Source organism: Grammomys surdaster, unplaced genomic scaffold (assembly GCF_004785775.1).
Source record: "Grammomys surdaster isolate TR1022 unplaced genomic scaffold, NIH_TR_1.0 126091, whole genome shotgun sequence".
Classification (NCBI taxonomy): Eukaryota; Metazoa; Chordata; class Mammalia; order Rodentia; family Muridae; genus Grammomys; species Grammomys surdaster.
Genome location: NW_021620899.1, coordinates 1,823,867 through 1,840,458, shown reverse-complemented (window position 1 = coordinate 1,840,458; position 16,592 = coordinate 1,823,867). Strand labels below are relative to the sequence as shown.

At 37.6% G+C, this 16,592-nt stretch overlaps 1 pseudogene; it reads right to left on the bottom strand.

Moving 5' to 3' along the window:
- Positions 1-4,520: 4,520 nt before the first annotated feature.
- Positions 4,521-5,040, bottom strand: LOC114611324 (annotated as a pseudogene).
- Positions 5,041-16,592: the final 11,552 nt, after the last annotated feature.

Here is a 16,592-nt window from a genome sequence, read left to right as displayed (position 1 = left end):
CGTCAGATTCTAGCAGAGCCTCTTGGGGGACAGCTATACCAGGCTCCTGTCAGTAAGCGATTCTTGGAATGAGCAATAATGTTTGGAGTTTGGTTTCTGCAGATGGAATAGATTCCTAGGTGGGGCAATCTCTGGATGGCCTTTCCTTCAGTCTCTGCTCCATTCTTGGTCCCTGCATTTCCTTTAGACCAGAACAATTCTGGGTTAAAAGTTTTGAGATGGGTAGGTAGCCCCATCCTTCAACCAGGGGCCATGCCTATCCACTGGATATGGTCTCTACAGGGTCGATCTCTCCTTTGTTCAGTATTTTGGCTAGTGTCATCCCCACTGGGTCCTGGGAACCTCATGCTTCTCTAGCATTTGAGATTTTCTAGTGACTACACCCAGTTCCCTATCCCCTACTGCTATACACTTTTGTTCTATTTCCTGACCCCTCTGAACTTCTCCCTCTGTCTCCTCCCATCCCTGATCCCCACCTTTTCCCTTCCTCTCTTCTCTCCCTCCCAGGATCTCTCCCTCTAGCTCCTGTGATTATTTTGTTCCCCCTTCTAAGTAGGACTGATGCACCACACGTTGATTTTCTTTCTTTTATATAGACCATGTATTGAGTTGTATCACTGGTATTCCAAGCTTTTGGGCTAATATCCATTTATCAGTGAGTACATACCATGTATGTTATTTTGTGACTAGGTTACCTCACTCGGGATATTTTCTAGTTCCATCCATTTACCTAAGCATTTCATGAATTCATTGTTTTTAATAGCTGAGTAGTACTCCATTGTGAAAATGTACCACATTTTTTGTATCCATTCTTTCATTGAGGGACATCTGAGTTGTTTCCAGCTTCTGGCTATTACAAATAAGGCTTCTATGAACATAGTTGGGCATGTGTCCTTGTTATATGTTGGAGCATCTTCTGAGTATATGCCCAGGAGTGATATAGCTGATTCCTCAGGTAGAGCTATTTGAATTTTTCTGAGGAACCACCATAGTGTTTTCCAGAATGTTTGTACCAGCTTGTAATCACACCAACAATGGAGGAGTGTTCCTCTTTCTCCACATCCTTGCCAGCATCTGCTGTTACACGACTTTTTGATCTTAGACATTCCAACTGGTATAAGAAAGAATCTCAGGGTAGTTTTGATTTACAATTCCTAAATGACAAAGGAAGGATGTAGGACATTTCTTGAGGTGCTTCTTGGCCTTTGAGAATCCTCAGTTGAGAATTTTTTGTTAAGCTTTGTACCCCATTTAAAACTAATTTATTCTTTGCTAATGGCATGCAGTTGACACTCATTCTGATTAATCTCACTTTCCAGGCCCTTTTATCTGTCTCTCACCCATGTAAACCTCTACCTCCTCCCCACAAATCCCTTTCTCACATTTCTCAGGTATGTGAGTGTTTGGGGGGTGGGCGGTATATAACTGAATTTAATCAATGCCATCTCCTTTTCTATGGTATGTAACTATCCATTTGAACCTTGTGGAATCACCAGTGGGTACACTATGAAAGGCAGAGACTTCCTTTTCTCTTGTATCCATCATTAGTCTGTAGTTCACTAGGGAGACATATCCATGTGCACCCCTCCTTACCAAGGACTGACTGTTACCATGTTGTCTTGGTTAGGGTTTTAGTTGTTATGATAAAACACTATGAACAAATGCAACTTAGGTTTGGAGGAGATTTATTTTAGATTACATTCTACGTCACAATCCATCATCAAAGGAAGTCAAGGCAGGAACTAAATGCAGGATCCTGGAGGCAGGGACTGAAATAGAAGCAATGGAGGACACTGGTTACTGGTTTGCCCCTTATGGCTTGCTTAGCCTACTTTCTTTCTTTTTTTAAAGACTTATTTTATTTATTTTATGTATATGAGTACACTGTAGCTGTCTTCAGACACACCAAAAGAGTGCATCAGATCCCATTACAAATGGTTGTGAGCCACCATGTGGTTGCTGGGGATTGAACTCAGGACCTCTGGAAGAGCAATCAGTGCTCTTAACCGCTGAGCCAGCTCTCTAGCCAGCCTTCTTTCTTATACTAACCAGCACCACATACCCATATCAACATTAATCAAAACAATATCCTACAATTGTGCCTAGAGCCTGATCTTATGGAGGCACTTTTTTCATTTTAGATTCTCTTTCCCAGATATTCTAGGTTTGTGTTACGTTAACAAAACCAACCAGAGCACATGTCCAGTCTCGTAAGTGTGTCTGTTGTGAGTTCCTGATTGCAATAGCTGTGTTATACCCTAAAGACAGTATTTTTCATCCTTTCTCCCTACCTTTCAGCTCATTACATTCTCCTCATGTGTGTGGAATGGACCTGTCATGCCTGGCAAATACCATTTCATTACAAATGTCTAATACTTCTGGTTCTTTTAATCTTTTTTGCCCACTCCTCTCTTCTAAGATGACCTTTAAGCCTTCAGATAAAGAGTGTGCTATAAGTTCTCTACTGAGAGCTGTATACTTCACTGTCTCTTATTCTATGTAGATTGACTAAATGTAGTTCTCTGTATTAGTCACTATCATAAAGAAGACTCATTCTAGAAGGTTGAGATGTTCATTAATCTCTAGTAATGAAATAAATATTGGGGTTATTTTATTGCTGTATTTATTTAGCATAAGACTAATAATTACTTCTCTAGTATAACCTACGAACTAGTCAGTTACAGGGTTTTAGCCCAGTGGTACCAGGTATGAGTTCTATCTTATGGAGTGGGCTTTAAATCCAATCAGAAAGTAGTTGATGGCTCCAGCAATATTCATGCCACTATTGTACCAGTAAGCATACCTTGAGAGACCTTTGTGGAGATTATAGGGCTCACTGTTGGACAAGATTGTTGAGTATTTTCTCATTCGCTTCATTTCCAATGTTTTGTTAAGGATTGTTTGCTTATTTATTGAAGAAGAATCCTTGTAATATTGCAATAAAATGTGATCAACAAAGAATATTTGCTGGTGTGTCAGTGCTTCATTTTCTAATTTGATCTATCCTCTTCTTTCTCATTCTTATTCATGTGAATAGATGCTTCTTAGTTCTATCAATCTTTATTAGGAACTAATTATTGGCTTTATTGGTTCTTTACACTGTGTTTTTTCGTTCAAATTATGATTTTTTTATTTTATTCCTTCTAGTTTTTCTGGCTATATTTTGATGTTCTTTTTCTGACTTACAGATATATATATATATCTTTAATCTTATTTCATATATATATATGTGTATGTATGAGGTATATATAATTTTATTTCATATATATATATGTATATATATATATATGGTTATAGACCTTTTCTCTAAATATTGATTTCTTGCATTCCACATGTTCTAAAATGTTATTTTTATTATTTTTCATTTAAACATTTTTAAAGGCTCAATATGTTTTATACCTTTAACCAATAGATATTAATTGATTAATTCTTAATTTCATATTTAATGTTATATTTTATTATTACTTTCACATTTAATTCAACTCTCAATGATTATTTCATATAATATTTCAATTCTGATATATTTGATAAATTTATTTGCAGAGGCATACAATCAATTTTGACAAATGTTCTGTGTTCATTAGAAAAGATTATGAGCTCTTCAACTGTTTGACATATGCATATATGTGTACCTGTAGTTGCAGATCATATGTTTTGAGTGTGTATATTGTATATGTTTATAATTTATAGTATTCTTCAAATCTTCTGCATATGTATTTCTGGTCTACTTATGTTGTCAGAGCAGTATGATAGTATATTTAGATAATTTTTCCTGTAGATCTTTATACTCCCTATGTTGCTTCATATTCTTTGAGGCTGTGCTATTATATTTGATATACATCAAAGCACAATCAGTTGTACATAAAATCATATCTTCCTTGGGACTAATCTTTTTACTATAAGTTAAAACTTTTTATCTCTAAAACATCTCAGCCTAAAACGTTCTTTTTTATGATTTTATTAATATTCTGTTCTGCATTTTACTTTTAACTTTTCAATAAAATCAAACTTGAGAAGAATAAAATTTATTTTAATCTTTTTTTCTGGTGATTTTTTTTTCTCACAGGTTAAATACTCCTTTATCACGTTCAGAACACACTGAATCAGAGCATCTCCTCTGAACCCAGAACAGCAGGCCCTGGCTTTCTGTAAACTCCCAACAGAACATAAACCATGGCCTCGAAAGAGTTCCTCCTCCTTCAGGTGGTGGTGGTGCATGCCTTTAATCCCAGCACTTTGGAGGCAGAGGCAGGTAAATCTCTGTGAGTTCAAGGCCAACCTGGTCTACAGAGAGAGTTCTGGGACAGCTAAGGCTATTAGAGAGACACTTTCTCTTTAAAAACTAAAACAAAAGACAGTTCCTTCTCTAGAAGGAAAAAGGGGACCAGGGGAAGAGACAGTGTACATGTAAAACCCGATTCTATAGGACTTAGCATCATTTGAAACTATACATCCTTTGCCTTACAGCTGGGGTTTGGTTTCTTTGGTCCAGTAGACCTAGTTCTGGGGGTATGCACCACTCAGTCTACCTCCATCTTCTTTCTCTGCAAAGAATCATGAAGGTTTGCCATTCCGTTAGGTAAAAGCGTTTATAGACATTGATCTTATTCCGAATCTGTTTTGGGGTGTCTTGATAGTAATTCTGCGCATCCCGGGCCATGGCTTTATAGTCCTCCCCATTATTCTCCACCAAGTACTGAACACAGTCGATGAGGTCCTGAGACAAGGTATTCCCTTTCTTCTCTGGGAGGCTGGCTTCTGCCTCCAGGTCATTTACCACAAAGGGCTTCCGTACAAGATCCTTGGGTCTCTCCTCCATGTCCACCTCCATGGCCTTCACCTTCCTCTTACGGAGGGGAACCGCCTTGTTGGAGTCAATGGCCAACCCCATCTCCGCCAGGTTCTGCCGCACGGATTTGGTGTGGTCCCAGGCATGTTGGATGTGAGAGCACTCGATCCATGGCGCTGCCTTCCGACGAGCATTCCGGTGACATTGTAACAAAACTCCTGCCTCCGAGTCTTTCCCTTAGCCTTGGGCATCTCGAAAACTGCCGCACCAGCAACTCAAACTCCGAATCACGTTCTCAGAGTCGCGTGTTAATCAAATATTTTCCTTTTAAATATTTTCTTTTAAATATTCTATTTTTACTGTAGTTATCTATAATTGGAAATTTACTTTTATTACATTTTTATCATTTAAAATAATTTGTGTTATTAAATATATTTTGATCATATACTTTCCCTCACCCAAGTTAAATATTTTATATATATATATATATATATATATATATATATATATATATAATATGTAATTGCATAAGATTTTTTATTTTCTAGTATTCACTTTACCTTACTCAAGTATCTAACCTCTCACATCATCCAACCAATGGATTGAAGTTGGGGGCCCCTGTGGTCTAATTAGGGAAAGGCTGGAAGCAACTGAGAAGGAGGGAGACCCCACAGGAAGACCAGCAGTCTCAACTAACCTGCTCCCCTGAGATGTCTCAGACACAGAGCTACTAACCAGGCAGCATACACTAACTGGCCTGAGCCCCCCCCCCCCCCGCCCCAACACAAATGTAGCAGAGAACTGCCTGGTCTGACCTCAGTAAGAGAAGGCCTAACCCTCGAGAGCCTTGAGGCCCCGGGGAATGAGGAGGCCTGCCACTGGTGGGAGGCTGGGTGACATCATCTTGGAGACAACGGGAGGGGGAATGGGATCAGGAACTGTGGAGGATGGACCAGGAGGAGAGTAATGACAGGACTGTAAAAAATTAAAACAATAATAAAACCAAAGAATTGTATAAGGAGCTTCACAGATCTAAAGGAACAGAGGCAGCTGCACTATGAGCCAGCTTATCAGGATAAGGAAGACGATAAAGAGATTTAGGGAGTGGTGGTTGCAGGGCAAGTTTCTGTCCAACTAAGTTTTTATATAAGTTTTATGCTTACTTACAAATACAGGTAGATTCCTCAGGAATCTAAGTTCAAGGTCAGCCCGGAATGAAGTTGGAGATAGAAATTGGGTTTTAAAGACGTGGTAGAACCGCACTGAAATCTCAAAGTGAAAATTAGGAACTTGATCCTAAAATATATACCAGGGCTGCTAAACAATACCTAGAGTTGATCAAGGGTGTAAAATCACGAAATTACAGGAAACTATTTGTTGTATTATTCTCTCTTGGACATTTTGTTACCTAAGTATGAATATAGATAAATTAGATTGTGGATTCTGCCACAGAAATATGGCAAAAGGAAAGAATAAAAAAAAAAGTTGAATAGCAAGGAACTACTAATGTGATAAAACTTTAATCTTAAACTAAACACGACAGTGGTAAAGAATAGAACCACCAAATACTGGAAAGTGATTGGTAGGTGAGACAAGCTGATCTCAAAACTGGCATCAGGAAAGTTTCTGGATAAGAAAAAGAGTAAAGTTGTCTTCGAGTAACTCCTGCCAAAAGCAACTTGGGAAGAAAAGGGTTCATTGTAGCTCACAGTTCCACAATATATCCCATTACTGAAAGAAGTGTGGTAGAAACTCCAGCAGAAACCCAGAAGTAGGAATTGAAGCAGAAGCCGTGGAAGGATTAATGCTGCTTGTTGGCTCTCTGCATTCTACTGCCCAACCATTGTGAATACCCAACCCACTGTGAGTGGTGCCACTGCCAAGGTTGGAACTGCAGAGTATGAAAAAGCAAGCTAAGAAAGACACAGAGAGCAAGCCAGTCAGCAGCCTTTCTCAGAGGCTTGTACTTCAGTTCTTGCCTCTGTATTCATGGCCTACTTGAGTTCCTGTTCTGACTTCCCTTGGTGATGGAATGTTATGTGGAAATGTAAGATGAAATAACCCCCTTTTTCCCATTGCTTTTTATCATAGAATTCTATCTCAGCAATAGAAACCCTCAGACAGGACTCAAAATTTTTAGCCTTGTATTACAATTAGGAAACAGAGTACTTCAGGGGATGTAGTTTAACTATGGATAGGTAGTTGAGGGGAAGAAAATAATCAGAAATAAGTTCAACGAGTTGAAAAGTAGAAGTGGTCTTCCATGCAGATTACAGAACATTCACAACTAAGAAACCTCTGTAATCTGGAGGGTTTGAAATGCTCACCCTCATCGGTGTTCCTATTGCTTTACATACAACTCTGTGGAAACGCTAAGAGTTTGATACATCAGAATCATTAAATTATACATTAAATGGTACATTTTTTACTGGATTATCTTTCTTATTTTTCTGCCTGCATCAAACCAAATGATGCAGCATGCATAGGGTCTGCACAGATCTGTACCAGGTCTTCTGTGTATTTATTATGGCTTCCAGTTTATTGTTTCTATGGGTTTCCTGAGGGTGCAAATGAATAGGCCTGTTTCTTGTGCCTTCTCTTGGGCTTTTTCTCTTTCTGTTTGTTTGTTTAGACTAGTTCTTATATGTTAGTTTTGTTTTATCTTATTATATTTTACTCTATGGTTTTATTTAAGTTTATTATTAACCTTAATAAGGTTTCCTGTAGAAACCTGTTTGTTTTCTAATGAGAGACAAAAAGAGGAGTGAATCTGAATGAGAGAGACGAGGAAAGGAACTGGAAGAAGAAAGAGGAAAAAAACTATATTAATGATATATTATGTGAGCAAAACTCTATTTTCAACAAAAGTATAAAATTATTAATTATAGAAAAGACTAATTGATTAGGTCAGTGTGTTTACAGGTGTACAGCAGGGTGCCTAAGAAAGGAAAGTGGAGAGGTACACTGTGGAAGGGATGTGGAGGCAGAAGGACACAACTGTCTCCTCTGAATAAACAGCTGGGCCATTTTCTTGAACTTGCTGCTGCTTTTCTTCTTTTTTTTCTCCTTCAGAATCTAAGTCCCTACTCTTTAATTTGGATGCTAATGAGCAGTGAAATGACTAAACCATGGGCATGAATAAGGGGAAGATAGACAACAGAGGTCTTAAGGGGAAGCTCATGAAGAAGATAATAAACTCTTGACAAATCCAGCATCATCTGCACACTCTGACCTGCTATATTCAGGGCAGGAAGACTCACTCCTTTTTCTGAACCAGGGGTCTGCTCACAGGTACCTGCTAGAGTGGTACAAGCTGAATTAGTTCTATGAATCTCTCCTGGAAAACTTCATGGTACTTAGCCTCCCCTGACCTTCTGCTGGCTATGCGGATGTGGACATTTGTCTTCTTCTTATTAGTGCTGTTTACTCCTCTTTTCCACATCCTGTACTAGAGTTCCTTGATTCCCTACTAATAAGAGTGTAAATGTCTCTAGAGGCGTATCATGCAAATTTTAACCCACCCTGACTTTCATGTGGCAAACAGTTTTCATCCCAAAGTTTCTTAATCTCCTTTGTTCTGTAAGCAAGAGTAAGGACTGAAAGGTACAGGTGCAGTTTTTTAGGTGGGTGGTCAGGATTCTGACTGAGAGGAGAATCATAGTCTTCCTACTTGACCTCTCTGTCCTTTGAGTAGTAGAACCTATGTCCAGGCAAGAATGATCAGTGCTTATACTGACTTTACATCTCAGCATTGGACATAGCCAACTGATTTTCAAGGGATGATCATAATGAAGTTTGACATGTGATTGTATTCTGAGGCTACCTTTCTTCAAAAGCTCCTTCCTCTTTTAAAGAATTATTTTCCTGGAGTCCTTTATCACTTCTTTCTCTTATATTCTTACTGTAGGGTTCCCTGAGCTCTGAGAAGAGATATTTAAAGAAGGATTCCCATTTAGAGCTGAGTGTTCCAAGGCCTCTCACTCATTCCATAATGTCTGACTGTGGGTCTCTATATTCACTCCCATCTGTTGCAGAAGAAAGCTTCTCCGACGATGGATGAGTCAATATAGCAGAAAGTCATTTTGTTGCTCTGTTTTTAGGTTTGGTTAAATCTGTGTGTGGGTTTTTGTTGTTGTTGTTGGGGTTATTATGGATTTTTTGTTTGTCTTGTTTTGTCTTTTTGGTTTTTGTTTTTTTTTTTTAATTTTTGTTTGGTTTTGCTTTGTTTTGGTATGGTTTGTTTTGATTTTTTTTTTTTTAAGAACAGCAGTATTTGGATTTACCCTAGTTCTCCTGGGTATTTAAAGTTTTTGATCATCTAATCAGTTCCAGGCTTGGGTTCCATATTATGGAGTAAGACTTCAGTCAAATCAGATATTGGTTGGTCATTCCCACAAATTTGTGCCAATATTACCTTAGCATATTTTGAGGGCCGGAAACCTTATAGATCAAAGAGTCTGTGTTTGTATTGGTATTTATGTTTCACCTGTGGGAGCATGATAGAGTACCTCCCTATACCAAAGACACTTGTATGAAGGGTGAAAGTTTTCTGGAGGCACCATCTCAACTTCCTCATGCTCAATCAACTGTGTTGTGGGTCTGTAGCTGAGGCATGGTTTTTGGTCCTGTTGATCTGTATTGTGGGTCCTGTGTGTCTGCCGCCCCAGGCATATGAAACCACAGCTCAGGGAGCAGAAATGCGGGAATTTGACTGAGTTCACTCCACGAGGCACTGGGTGGATGCTGGCCTATGAGAACCCACCAAGCTCCACTCTGGGCATGGGGAGATCTCAGTCTAAAGTCCAGAGTGAGCAGAGATCTTGGGTTGGGGGTCTCTGGGCCAAGGCAGCCGGCCAGAGACCAGCTGGTCTCACCCCTTGGGCACCCAGGCACCACTGGGAGACCACAGAAGGATTGAGATGGGGATGGGGAGCATACGAGCTGGACAGCTCGAAGCCTAGAGGGACAAAGTAGAGAAGCTACCATGGGGTAGAGACTCTTGGTCAAGGTGACTTGCTAGGTTGGGTCATGGCTGGCTCGGCTAGCTTGCTTGAGTTTGTAGGCTCTGTGGCTATAATGTAGAGAGGTCCTCGGCAGGAGATAATGCACTGTGCATTGATCGAAAGCCTCCTCTACAGTTGTCCATGGTGGGCCCCACATACCAGAGGAAGTCCATGGTTTTAAAAGGTGTATTGTCATGCTAGAAAGTGGATGAAGCTGTATCCCATGTCCTCAGGGCGGGCCTGAGGTTAAATACCTTTTGCAGGTAGGCGGAGTGTCTGGGAAGGAATGCTTAATTGGCTATGCCCTCTGCCCTTTAGGTATCTCATTAATATGGAGATCTCTTGAGGCTCTGAAGCCTGTAGTCACGCCCTCTACCTGTGCTACTTGTGTTACTTGACCTAAGGCCACAAACCTGTCTTTGGGATGGGATGTGAATAACTGAAAGGAACCAGGGTCCAGGAGCAAGGCCAAACACCTACTCTCACTTTCGGGTCACTGGGGTTCAAAGCAGACTCAACTGGGTACCCCACTGCCTCTCACAGCCCACTGCCCCACCTTGTGTAGTAGCTGTCTTCAATAACAGATCTTGGCTCTCATTTTGTAGAGAGAAATCTTGGCAATAGGATGGGTGGTTTGGGGATTTTATGGGACCCTGTAAGCCAAAATATGCAATACAATTGTATAGAAACCAACCATGGTATTGAAAGATTAACTTACAGATTAAAAATAGCCATTTAGGGTTCTGTCTACCAATTATTTGGTGATTTCATAACCTTGATATTTGTATCTTAGGGAAGAATCTAGTATATTATGTTTCTATAGTACTTCTCAAATAGCCTTTAATTTGATTAATTAACTGGCACTTAATCTCTCTCTGTATTTCCTGTCTTGGCTCCTTCTTCCCTCTCTGTCTCTGCTTGATCTTCCTGTTCCAGCCATCTACCAGATCCATCAATAATTATTAATTCTAGTTTTCTTTCCCAGGGATTTCTATACATGCCCCACTCACCTACTTCTAATCTATTACTCTGTACCAAACTTCTGTGATTCTAGAGATTGTAACTTGTTTATCATTGACTTAACCGATAATATCCAAATATAAGCAAATACACACCATTATTTGTCTTTCCTGAGTCAGGATGACTTTTTTTCTAGTTTTGTCCATTTACCTTAAATTTTCATGTTCTTTTTTAATAAATGAGTGATACTCACTATGTAAATGTACTATATTTTTTTATCCATTCTTCTGTTGGTGGACATCTAGGCTGTTTTCAATTTTCGGCTCTTATACATAGTAAAGTAATGAACATGGAACATGGATGAAAAGTGTCTCTACGGTAAGATGAAACATCCTTTATGTATACACCTAAGAGTGACTAGATCTTGAGGTATTTCAATTTTCATATTTCAGAAGAACAACCAAAGCATTTTCTATACTGGTTATACAAGCTTGCATCTCCACCAGCAATAGATGAGTTTCCCTTACCCTGTGTCCTCATCAAACTAATTCGTCATTTATTTTATTAATTTAAGCTGTTCTGAAAGACATAAGATAAAATCTCAAAATAGTTTTGATTTGAATTTCCCTGATAACTAAGGGTGTTGAATATTACTTTAAGTGTTTCTCAGCCACTTGAGATTTCTCTATTGAGAATTCTGTTTAAATCAGTACCTTACTTTTGATTGGGTCATTTGTTATGTAGATTTTGGGAGGGAGATTCTTTATATATTATGAAAATTAGCCCTCTATTGGATGTATATTTGTAAAAATTTGTTGCTTGTTCTTTAGGTTGCTGCTTTGTCTGAATGACAGTGTCCTTTGTCATGCAAAAGATTTTGAGTGCCATGAGAAACCCTTGATTAATTGTTGCCCTTAGTGTCTGAGCTAAGAACATTCAGTTCAAAAAGTTTTTCTTGTGCCAGTGAGTTCAAGGATATTCCTATTTACTTTTTTATTAGGGCCAGTGAATCCAGTTTTATGTTGATGTTTTTGATCCATTTATAGTTATTTGTTGCAGGGTGAAGAATCTGGATCTAATTAAATTATTCTATATGCAACCATCCAGTTTAACCAGCAGCATTTGTTAAAGATGCTGTCCTACATTTCAGTGTGTATTTCTGGATACATTATTTAAAAAAAAGAAAAACAGGTATCCATAGATGTATGGACTATTCCTGAATCTTGAGTTTTATTCCATTGATGTATGTTCCTACTTATTTCCCAATACTGTGATGCTTTTATTACTATAGCTCTGTAGCACAACTTGAAATAAGGAATAGTGATTTCTCCAACAGTTTATTTATTATACATGATTGTTTTAACTATCCTGGGTTTCTGCAATTCCATGTGAATTTTAAGATTGTTTTTAGAAAGTGTGTGAAGGATTGTGTTGAAATTTTGATGGGGAATGCACTGAATCAATAGATTGCTTTTGGTAGAATGACTATTTTTACGCTATTGATGTTAATCCTACTGATCCATGACATGGGAGATCTTTTGCATCTTCTAATATCACCTTCAAATTTTTCTTCAGAGCCTTAACACTTTTATCACACAAGGCTTTTACATGCTTAGTTAGAGCTATTTTAGAGTAAATTAATTAGAGAATGTTGTGAAAGTTGCTGTTTCCCTGATTTCTTTCTTTCTGTGTTTGACACTAATATATAGGAGGAATTGCAATTGTGAGTCACTTCCATATCCAGCTACTTTACTTAAAGTGTATATCAGCTCTAGGAATTTACCTACAGAACTTTTAGGGTCACATACTATCATATTGTCTACAAATAAAGATACTTTGACTTCTTCCTTTCCAATTTGTATCTCCTTGATCTCCTTCATTTCTCTTATTCCTCTATTTGAGACTTTCAAGTACTATATTGAATAGGTATTGAAAGGGTGGATAGTGTTGTCTCATTCCTGGTTTTAGTTGAAATGCTTTGTGTTTCTATTCATTTAAATTGATATTGGCTATGGGCTTGCTCTAAACTGTCCTTATTATGTCATCATATGTCCCTTGTATCCCTAGTATCTCCAGGGCTTTATAATGAAAGTGTAAAAGATTTGGCAAAGGAGGTTTCTGCATCTTATAAAATAATCAAGCGTTGTTTGTTTCACTTTGATTATATGATAGATTGCATTTATCATTTTATATACATTGAACCATCCCTGCATCTTGATTTTGGTGGATGTTATTTTTGATGTATTCTTTTACTTTATTGAGAATGTTTACATCTATGTTCATGAGGGAAACCAGTCTATAATTTTCTTTCTTTGTTAGAACCTTATGTAATTTTGGTGTCAAAATAACTGTGACCTCATAAAATGATTTGGACAATGTTCTGCTGTTTCTATTTTGTGAAATAATTAAAAGTGTATTGATGTTAACTCCTCTTTGAAAGTCTGGTAGAATTCTGTGCTAAAATCACTTGGCACTGGGCTTTTTTTGGTAGGTAGACTTTTAATGACTGCTTCTATTTCACTAGAGGTTACAAGTCTGTTCAAATTGCTTATCTGATCTTGATTTAACTTTAGTAACTGGTATGGAGAAAATTGTTCATTTCCTTTAGATTTCCAATTCAGTAAAATACAGTTTTTAATATATATCTTTAAGTTACTTTAAGTTTCCTTGATGTCTGTTATGCCATTTTTATAATTTTGTTAATTTGAATCTTCCCTATTCACCCTTTAGTTAATTTGGCTAAGGGTTTGTGGACAGTATTGATTTTATCAAAGAACTAACTCATAGTTTTATTGATTCTTTGCTTTGCTTTGTTGTTACTTTGGTGGTTTGTTTCTTTCATTTTTATTGATTTTACCCCTGAATTTGATCATTTCTTGCCATCTACCTCTTTTGGGTATGGTTTCTTCTTTTTGTTCTAGAGCTTTCAGAACTGCTGTTAAATTACTATTATGAAATTTACCCAATGTTTTTATGTATTCACTTAATGAAATTCATGTATTCATTTGTCTCTTAGAACCACTTTCTCCATGTCCAATAAGTTTAGGGGTGTCATGTATATTCATTTTTTTTCAATTCTACAATGTCCTTAATTTCTTAATATTCTCTTGACTTATTTGTCTTTCAGTAGTTCATTGTTTATTTTCCATGGATTTGTAGTCTTTCTTTTGTTTCTGCTCTTATTTATACCCATCTTTAATGTATGGTGGTCAGCATGCGGTTATTTGGGAGAGACTTTCATGACATGCTGAGAAAGTATATTCTTTTTGTGTGGGTCAAATGTTTTGTAAGTATCTGCTTGGTCCAATTGGTTTATAATATCACTTAGTTCCAGAATTTCTCTGTTTATTTTTCTGTGTTCATGATCTGTCTATTAGTGAGTGTGGGTTACTGATGTCTTCCTGTGTGAGTATGGGAGAGTCAATACATGATTGATTATGCTGTAAGGATGCTTTACAAACTTGTGTCTCCTTGTGTTTCAGGCATAAATGTTAAGATTTCATTGTCTTCTTGGTGGAATTTTCCTTGAGTATGTGGTGTCCTTCCCTGTCTATTCTGATTAGTTTTGTCGTTAGCCAATTTTGGCAGATATTAAAATGGCTATGCCAGCTTGTATCTTAGATTCATTTGCTTTGAATATCCTTTTACCTTGATGTTATGTCTATTCTTGATATTAAGATGTGTTTCTTGGATTCAGCAGAGGATAGAGCTTGCTTTCAGATCCATTCTTTAAATATGTGTGTTTTTTTTATCAAGGAATTAAGACTATTAATGTTGAGAGATATCTCTGAGCAGTGTTTGTTTATTGTTGTTATGTTGTTGTTTCTGAGAGCTGGTGGTGCTTCTGTTGTCATTTTGTGGGGTGAGGGTGACGGTGGTGATGGTGGTGGTTGATCTGTGCATATATGTGTGTTTGTCCTCTTCAGATTTTATTTATCCCTTGTGTTTTCTTCAGTGTGTTTAACCTTTCTGTAGGTTGGATTTTTTCTTTGAGTGCCTTCTTTAGTGTTGAATTTGTAGAAAGCTATTGCTTCAATTTACTTTTATCATAAAAAGTCTTATTTTCTCCATTTCCTTTGATTGAAAGTTTTACTGGGTATAGTAGCCATGGCTAGTGTCTTTGGTCTTTTAGAGTATGTAGAACACCTTTCCAAGCCCTTTTGGCTTTTAGAGTCTCCATTTAAAAGTCAGGTATTGCTCTGATAGGTTTGCCTTTATCTGTTTCTTTGTCTTTTTTTTCCTTGAAACTTGTAATATTCTCTCTTTGTTTTCATTATTATGTTCTGAGAAGATTTTTTTTAGCATAATCTATTTGGTATTATGTATACATCTAGTTTTCTGTATCCTTTTTGTACTTTGATAGGAATGTTCTTATTTAAGTTACAAAAATTTTCTCCTATGATTTTGTTGAAAGGCTTTCTGTGTCTTTGACCATGGTTTCCTCTCTTTCTTCTATTCCTGTTATTCCTAGAATTGGTCTTTCATGGTGCCCCAGATTTCCTAGATGTGTTGTGTCAGGAACTTTTAGATTTAACATTCTCTTTGACTAATATATCTATTTCTTCTATTTATTCTATTCAATGCCTCAAATTTTTCTTCGATATCTTGTATTCTGTTGTTGAGGCTTGCAACTGAGTATCCTGTTTGAGTCTTTAAATTTTTCATTTCTAGATTTCCCTCATTTTGGAGTTTATTTATTCTATTTCTGCTTTCAAGTTTTGAACCATTTTATTTATTTTCTTCCACTGTTTGTTTATATTTTTATCTATTTTCTAAGAGATTTATTCATTTTATTTTTAAGAACCTCTGTGATACTCATAACAGATATTTTACATTCTTGTCTTGTGTTTCAGCTTTCTTGTAACACACACAGCCTACTGTGTAATTTGCTGCACTCTCATGGGAACTTACTGTCCTGGCTCCTAATGATTCTTTTTCATACTGGTGTCCAGGAATTAGAGTCCAGAAAGATTATACTTCTAAATACTGATATCTGACTTTGTCTTTATTAGTGGTTGTTTGCTCCTTGGTTCCTTTTGCTCTTTCTGCTTCTTAGAATAGTGTAGTGTCTGTGTTCCACTTTGTAGGATATTCATCTGGCATCCTGATAGGTATGGCCACAGTAGTTTGAAATAAAAAGTTTTGCTAGGTGTTCAGAGCTGACACTTAGGAAATTGATGGGCTAGGAGGGCAGCCTATGCACTCAATAAGAGGGAAGTAAGCTGGGTGTTCCACCAGGATCTTCTTAGTCCCCGGCAATAATGTGATATAGTGAAAGATCACATTAGTCTGTTGCAGAACTGGGGATAGAGCTGCAGAGTTGAATATGGAAGGAAGGAGGGAGAGTGAAGATCTGAAGCTAGCCTATATGCCTAATTGGCCTACTTGCTTCTCTGTCAGGCTTGGCTGTAATGTTCCCAGAGAAAGCATGTTGGAATTGGGGGCTGGGATAGTAGGATGAGTGGAGAGGAATTTTGAGGATGAAATGCGTGATCCCTTACAGATTAAGACAGAGAGGAAGATGAAGTCACAATGAATTGTCTGCCTCAGAGATGGGAATGAAAGTGGAGGATTAGATTTGGAGGAGTGGAGGGAGTACCATAGTTCCATCCTTAGGCTACCTCCTTCCTTCTCAGAAGTGAGGTGTTCTGCTATGAAGCTGAGAATGATATTGGGAGATCAGATTGGAGGAATAAGGGAAAAATGAAGATCTGCTGTTGGACTACATGCTTCCCTGAACTGAACTACTAATAAACTCTGGATCTAGACATCATCAATAACTTGAAGTCAAGCCATCCAAAACCAGAATAGTGACACTACATATATATTCAGTGAAAATT